At 43.3% G+C, this 7632-nt stretch overlaps 1 pseudogene; it reads left to right on the forward strand.

Moving 5' to 3' along the window:
* The first annotated feature begins 2491 nt into the window (after window positions 1-2491).
* Window positions 2492-7128, forward strand: LOC144517456 (uncharacterized; annotated as a pseudogene).
* Window positions 7129-7632: the final 504 nt, after the last annotated feature.

The raw sequence follows: 7632 nt of genomic DNA on the forward strand, positions 1-7632 counted from the left end.
TAGATGGCTAAAATATGTTTGTAGCTGCTGCCCCCATCCACAGCAGTGCATAATTTTGCTTCCCCAAACTGGGGCGCGTGCCAACCGCCATCTTCTGTCGGTAATACACTGACTATGGATAAGTACCTTATACAACCCACTTAAAAAATCCAAATTATCCCTTTAACTATATTAACCATTCTATCAATTTTAGCTACTAAATTAAGTCAATGCCACCAAACATAATTAACATCTGGAGAACAACAGTTTTATTATCTGCTCTGTTTAAGAGTACTGAATGCAAATGTTATAGGAGATGCTGCTGTAATCAATATGTTTATATGATTGATGAGTCAAATTATTACATATATAACCTTTAGTGACAAACCCACAGAGATGTAGCACTCAACTCTCCTCAGTTCCACAGCGTGTTTCAGCATCTTTTAACTGACTGTTTTGGTTTCACGGCCTGCGCTTGGATCACTCCACCAGTGCTCTCATCAGTCTCATTTCCAGCCACAGAAGGTGGCTTTCAGCCAAACACAACTATATGCTATCTACAGTAGCATCTAGCACCAAACGCCAGACAGGCAAAGTAGAACATTTAGCAGCTAAAGAGACAGATATTTCCCTCAGGAAGTTGTTGGAGACCAACGAAAGTGACTATTGGACTTACAGATCAGATAGCAAGAAACACGACTCCATGGAATAATTACATCTGGCATGACCAGATATTTTATAAATATCTTAAATAACACAAAACAACTAAATGGTGGTAGGTAATACATCAGATTTCATATACTGCTTTAGTCAAAAAACTGATTACCTGGCTGACGTTGGGAGCAGCAGGACGCAAAAAACGAAAGTTACTGTTGCACTATGTCTGGACATCTTGCCGTGCCAACCTTGCAATAAAGGTTTCCTAAATGCCATGTATATAAATGTGATGTCAGCTTACTAATTGATTGCGGGTTTTGTGTAGATTTGGACTTTTATACGTTTATTCCACTTTGTTTAAACGGCAAAGTGGAGAGGCCTCGTTCACCTGTTTGGAGCTGGCTGGTGAAAGTGACGCTCGTATAGGCCTTGCTGAATACACCGTGTCATTTACCTTTTTGTGGATCTACTGATCGCTGTGGATTACTTTTTTTCCTGTGTCATTGGATTACGGCAAAATAGCCTACGGATCTTTTTTCTCAACGTGTCTTAACGTTTTATGGTGTGACTGCACTTTGTTTCTGCGTTTGGAGAGGCATCTCAACAGACTGTAGGTCCAACACTGATTGTTCACTGTTACATTTTAGTTGAATTTAAGCGTCTGTCTATTGCGTTCCAAGACAGCCGTGCCGCGATTGGATTTCATAAGGGCGAATTGTTAAATTGTTACAATGTAATTTAAAATCTGCTTTAAAAATAAACATATGTGTTTTGGAATATAATGTTCAGCTTCGGCAGCTTTACCTATGTGCAAAACAATACTGACTGAGGAAGCCTAGTGACAAGTCCATAGCAACCAGTGTTGAATTTGTTATTTCCCAGTGCCCTTTGCTGAATGGTCTCAATGTTTTATTGTTTTATTTCATGTGAATACTAGTTTACTAGAGGAGTAACTTAGTATTTGAAGTAATGCAGTAATGCAGGAAGTGTGCATTTAGTTTCCATGCTTATTGTGTTTCCACAACAATGTTAGTGAGCAAATCTACTGAAATGGCCACCACACCATAACAGAGCAGTGTGATCTGTAAGATGAGAATCAAATGGCATCTGTACTTCTTTGCTAAGTGCAAACTAGCACATAAGAGGAGGGTCATCTGTTTTTCAAATCATTTTTGGAGGGTCATAGAAAAATTATTACTGGTGAGGTGAGGGTGAAGTCTTTTTAGCCTATAGGTCCCAAAACTCCTCTGGTGGCCCCTTAAATAAATAACGAACAGTCCCTTACTTCCATGAGTTTGTCACAAGAGTTACTCAAAGTCAACATTACATAACAACTTCACATATATAGTATTTATCTTGCTGGTAACTTAACATTTTATTCTGCCACAGCCTAAAGGTCTAGCCCTTTTATTCTTCATTCTAATATTTTAGAAAAAGCTAATGTAGATGTAAAAGACTAATACACAATTATAATATATGAATTCATATAAAAGACTAGTAATATGTTAAACAAGAGCAAATAATCATAAGTGGGATTCAAGGATTTGATTAGTTAAATCTTCAATCAGAATTAGAATGGGTAAACTCTTAACAATACTTTACCCCTTGCACCCACACATGCACATATACACAGCATATATATATATATTTCTTACCTCCAAATTACAGCCAGTCACTGTGATGGACGTAATGGACTTCTGTCTTGCCCCGAATTTGACAAATCCCATATTGAGCTATGAAGAAGAAGGCTCTATCGATCTACAGGGCCACCTAATTTATCACACTGCCTGAAGTTCCTCAAAAAATATGTGACCAAGGGTGTTATTCAATACTATTTTCTTCCTGGGTCCACAAAATGAAACTGCTCTTCTTTAACAAAAGAGTGAATGATGACAGGTGTCAGGAGAGGGTGAGATTTGCGACAGAAACTCTCTCACTGTTGCCTTTCACTTCTGCAAGCTTCATTGACAACATGAATAGTCTCTAGGCTCTCTAACAAATGATTTACAGACCAGAAGAGTACAGATGTGCCGAGTCTCCCTTTCTTACCTACTGCACTGAAACAGGATACTCCATAAAGACACCACCACTTCTGAATACCAGCAGTTTCTATACTCTTGAACAAAAAACTGACACATAGTGACATCAACCAGGATTATTAGCTAGTTGACTTGATAACAAATCAAGTCATCAGCCAAACAGCCACAGTATTGCAACATGCCATCCTTTCCTTTGGTCACTAAATATGAGCTCTTTCGCGGACGTACAGATGGTATAACACATGTTTAATTGCATTCTGTTACCTCCATCTCATACAGGGTATTGTCCTCTGAGAGGCTCCAGGTCTCCCTATACTCCCACAACAGAGCAGACAAACGTAACAATCTTTCTAAGTGCAGAGGGAAACCATTGTAAAGGCACTGACCCTGCTGAGAACAGGGCACTGATAGCAGTACCTCTTAACCCTTGTGTTGTCCTCAGGTCAAATTTGACCCGTTTTCAAAGTTTTTATATCAGAAATATGGGTTTCTTTTAACCAAAATGCAAAAATAACATGGATGCATGGAAATACGTTGTATGGAACCCATACAACGATCTTTGCACGCAAAATTAATGGTTATTTTTATTGAATTTTGAGGTGTTTTATTCAATTTTATAAACATGTTTAAATGGTTTTAAAACAGTATCGTGACTAAACTTTGACACAAACCAGTCTGTGATGCACTCAACATCCTTTGAACTATTAGTCAAAATAATTCCTAATTTCTGCTTTTTTAACTCAAAAAGTAGGTATAATGTCATATAAATTAGGTTTATTGACCATGAATTTAAAAGTAAAAGGTTGAAAAAAGTGACAAAAACGTTTTAAAAAGTGTCAAAAGCATAAAAAAGAGCCAAAAACACTGTAAAAAGCACCAAAAATTCTAATTCACTTTTGACCTGGATGGACACCAAGTTCATGGTGGACAGGAAGACAACACAAGGGTTAAGCCAAATGTGGTAGACACTGACAGACCTCATCCAAAAGTGCACAGGGAACTAACTCCTGTACAATGCAGTGTACAGCAGAGCATGAAGACACAGAAACTGTTTACAGAAAGTGTACAGATACATATACTGTATGGGAAGATGTTTAGAAGTAGTAGGTAAAATGCATTTGTGGCAATCTGTGTGGGTTGTTCACATTGATAAGTCACTGAGCTCACATTCTGTTCTGGCATCTCTTCCCAGGTGTTTTCCCAAAAATTCACTTTTCAACTCATCTGAATTTGAAGTAACTGCCATGTTGAGTTGAAAATTAGTAATAACTGAAAAAGCAAGTGACTTTTTTCTAAGAACTATATATTTAATATATGGTAAAAAAAACCATATACAACAACTATAACGTTGCATTCCTATCAATAACAATCCAAAAGACTCAAGGAAAACAAGCAATGCTACAGTAGAGTACCCTGTACAGCAATGCTTTACAAAAACAAAATTAAACACAATTAAGTCAAGATTCCATAGTCCATTTGTGCAGAGTGCATTTTGCGTATGTTGCTGCAAAGTTTGCAAGAACCAGCATGGCCTGAAGATCCACCAGGCCAAAATGAAATGCTTGACGGGGAAGCAGGTGGTGCAACGCACAGGTCCAGTACCTGGTGAGACGCTGGAGGAGCCTGGCCCGGAGTCACCCCACAGCGCCCAGAACCTCCACGCCGCACAAGCCCCACCCCATGTCAGACATTCCGAACATTGCCGGGTCAAGTGGACTGCTGCCAACAAGGAGAGAGAGTGGCACTAAGGAAAAACAGCTGACCAGAGATGTAGCAGAGCCAAACCAAGGGGAAGTGAAGATCAGCCAGCTAAGGAGAGAGCTTAGACTGTTCAGACGGCAGTTTAAGAAGGCAAGGGAGGAGGAAAAGGCTGGTCTGGCAGAACTCCGCCACACCCTGAGGAAAAGACTAACCACCTCCGGCGAGCTGAGTGGCATAGGAGGAGGGGCAAGGAGAGAGCCAGGAAACGTGTCACCTTCATTTCTAATCTGTTTGGATTTACAAAGAAGATCCTCGGGCAGAAAAGAAGTGGCCATCTTGCGTACACTGAAAAGGTTAACAAGTATCTCAGCAACACCTACAGTGACAGTGCAAGAGACAAAGATCTCGGGCCATGCAAAACTTTGATAACTCACTTCAGCATTTAACACCAAGGAGCCAACTTTGAAGGAAGTTGAAGAAGTCATCAAGGCTGCTAGAACCATCTCAGCACCAAGCCCGAGTGCCGTACATCGTCTATAAGAGGTGCCCCAGACTCTTGAAGAGGTTATGGAAACTCATCAAGGTCATCTAGAGGAGGGGTAAGGTGGCACAGCAGTGGCTGGATTCTGAAGGAGGAGAGCTCAAGCACCATCAAGTAGTTCAGAGTCATCTCGCTCCTCAGTGTTCGAGGGCAAAATATTCTTTAGTATTCTTGCCCGACGCCTGACGGAGTTCCTTCTGAGCAACGCGTACATTGACACCTCTGTGCAGAAGGGGGGAGTCCCAAAGATGCCAGGATGCTTCGAATGTACAGGAGTTGTCACCCAGCTGTTACGTGAGGCACGTGAAGGCAAAGGGGATCTGGCAGTCGTCTGGCTCGATCTTGCCAATGCCTATGGGTCAATCCCGCATATGCTGGTGGAAACCTCACTTGACCGATACCATGTTCCAGACAAGATCAAGAAACTCATACTGGACTAATACAATTCTTTCAGTTTGAGAGTCACCTCTTGAGCGGAAACATCTGCATTTCATCAGCTTGAGAAGGGCATTATTACTGGATGCACTATTTACGTGATATTGTTTGCCTTGGCGATGAATATGCTGGTGAAGTCAGCAGAGGTGGAGTGCAGAGGCCCACTCACCAAGTCAGGCATACAGCAGCCTCCCATCAGAGCATTTATGGATGATCTGATAGTGTCCACCACATTGGTTCCGGGGTCCAGATGGATCCTCCAAGGGCTTGGGCATCTCATCAACTGGGCCCGGATGGACTTCAAGCAAACCAAGTCCAGGTCCCTGGTGGTGAAGAAAGGGAAGGTTACAGACCAGTTTTGCTTCTCACTAGGAGACATCCAGATACCATCTGTTGGAGAAAAGACAGTCAAGTGTCTGGGCAAGATCTACAACTGCACCCTGAAGGACACCGCAGCACTCCAGACAACCACCAACAAGTTGGAAACCTGGCTGATGGCTGTGGACAAGTCAGGACTGCCAGGTAAATATAAAGCCTGGATCTACCAGCACGGCATCCTGCCCCGACTGCTCTGGCCACTGCTGGTCTATGACATGCCAATTACCACCGTTGAATGCTTCGAGAGGAAAGTCAGCTGTTCCCTGCGGAAGCCTCAGTGATCACCTTGTACAGGAGGAAGAACAAGCTGAAACTGCCCTTCAGCAGTCTGATGGAAGAGTTTATGGTAACCCAAGCAAGAGAGGTACTACTTTATAGAGACTCCAGTGACATCAAGGTCTCCTCGGGAGGCATAGATGTCAGAACCGGCAGGAAGTGGAAGGCCCAAGAGGCAGTAGACCAGGCTGAGTCATGGCTGCAACACAGTGAGCTGATGGGGGCAGTGGCATCTGGGTGGGGAGGACTCATGAGCAATCCAAGACCTCGCTTTAACAAGACCCAGGGAAAGGAAAGGCAGCAGCTGATCCAAGATGAGGTCCGAGCTGGGGTGGAAGAAGCCCGCTGCAGTAGGACAGTAGGGATGCGGCAGCAGGGGGCATGGACCCGATGGGAGCAGACGGCAGACCGGAAGATATCGTGGACAGAATTGTGGAAGTCTGAACCACACTGGATCAAATTCCTGGTTCAGTCTGTCTATGACGTCCTCCCCAGTCCATCCAACATCTTCCGCTGGGGCCTGGCACTGTGCCCACTCTGCCAGAGAGGAGGTTCATTGGAACACATCTTGAGCTGTTGCCCAAAAGCACTGGGAGATGGGCGCTACCGTTGGCGCCACAACCAAGTGCTGAGGGCCATTGCAGAGGTCATCAGCACTGGGATCGCTTGCAGTAGACATCAGCAACCAGCAAGACAGAACATTGCTTTGTTAAAGCCGGGGAGAAGCCACACCAGCGCCTGAATCAATCAGGGGGGCTGCTCGCAACAGCACGGGACTAGCAGCTGAAGGTCGACCTAGGGAGACAGAACAAATTCCCAGAAAACATCGCAGTGACCACACTTAGGCCAGACATTGTCCTGGTGTCAGAAACAACAGGGCAAGTGGTCCTGCTGGAGTTGACTGTTCCCTAGGAAGACCGGATGGAGGAGGCTTTTAAGAGGAGGAGGGCCAAGTACGAGGAGCTGGCAGGCGAATGCCAAAGCAGGGGGTGGAGGACCCGGTGCAATCCCATGGAGGTCGGGTGCAGAGGATTTCGCACGAGGTGTCAAGATGGCTGTGGATCAAGCGGGGCGATCCGTGAATCATACAAGCTACTCAGACACAAGCCAGGGTCTGATTAACCCTGGCTGGGTCACCTGGGCGAGGGTGTATGATGTTGTGAGACCCGAAACACCCAATGAACCCAGGATACATCACTGATGATGTGTCTGAGTTGCACCAGAGGTGTATGTTAACAACTATTTAGCTAATATGATGTTATGCATGCCCATATTTCATCAGAAAGATTAATATTACATGACTTGGATCACAGTCAATCTTAATATCTTTGAAACAAGTATTATTATACTGTAAACAATATGTTTTATAAGCATAATGATATAATTCGGATGAAATTGTACATGTAACGCAACCAACAACAGATGGTTAGTAATGTGGTCTCAAAAATCAAACATCAGCGCTACAAAGCCTCACGAGAGCTGTAGTTGAATCATAACAAGTTCATGTTGGTAAAATGATTAGGTGCTCAAATTCTACTGTGCAATAGAAGCAGATCATTTACCTTAAAATACTGACAGACAACCACAGAAATATAATTTTCAGAAAGACTGATCAAAGAAACCCTC

The sequence above is a fragment of the Sander vitreus genome, chromosome 4 (assembly GCF_031162955.1).
Source record: "Sander vitreus isolate 19-12246 chromosome 4, sanVit1, whole genome shotgun sequence".
NCBI classification, from domain to species: Eukaryota; Metazoa; Chordata; class Actinopteri; order Perciformes; family Percidae; genus Sander; species Sander vitreus.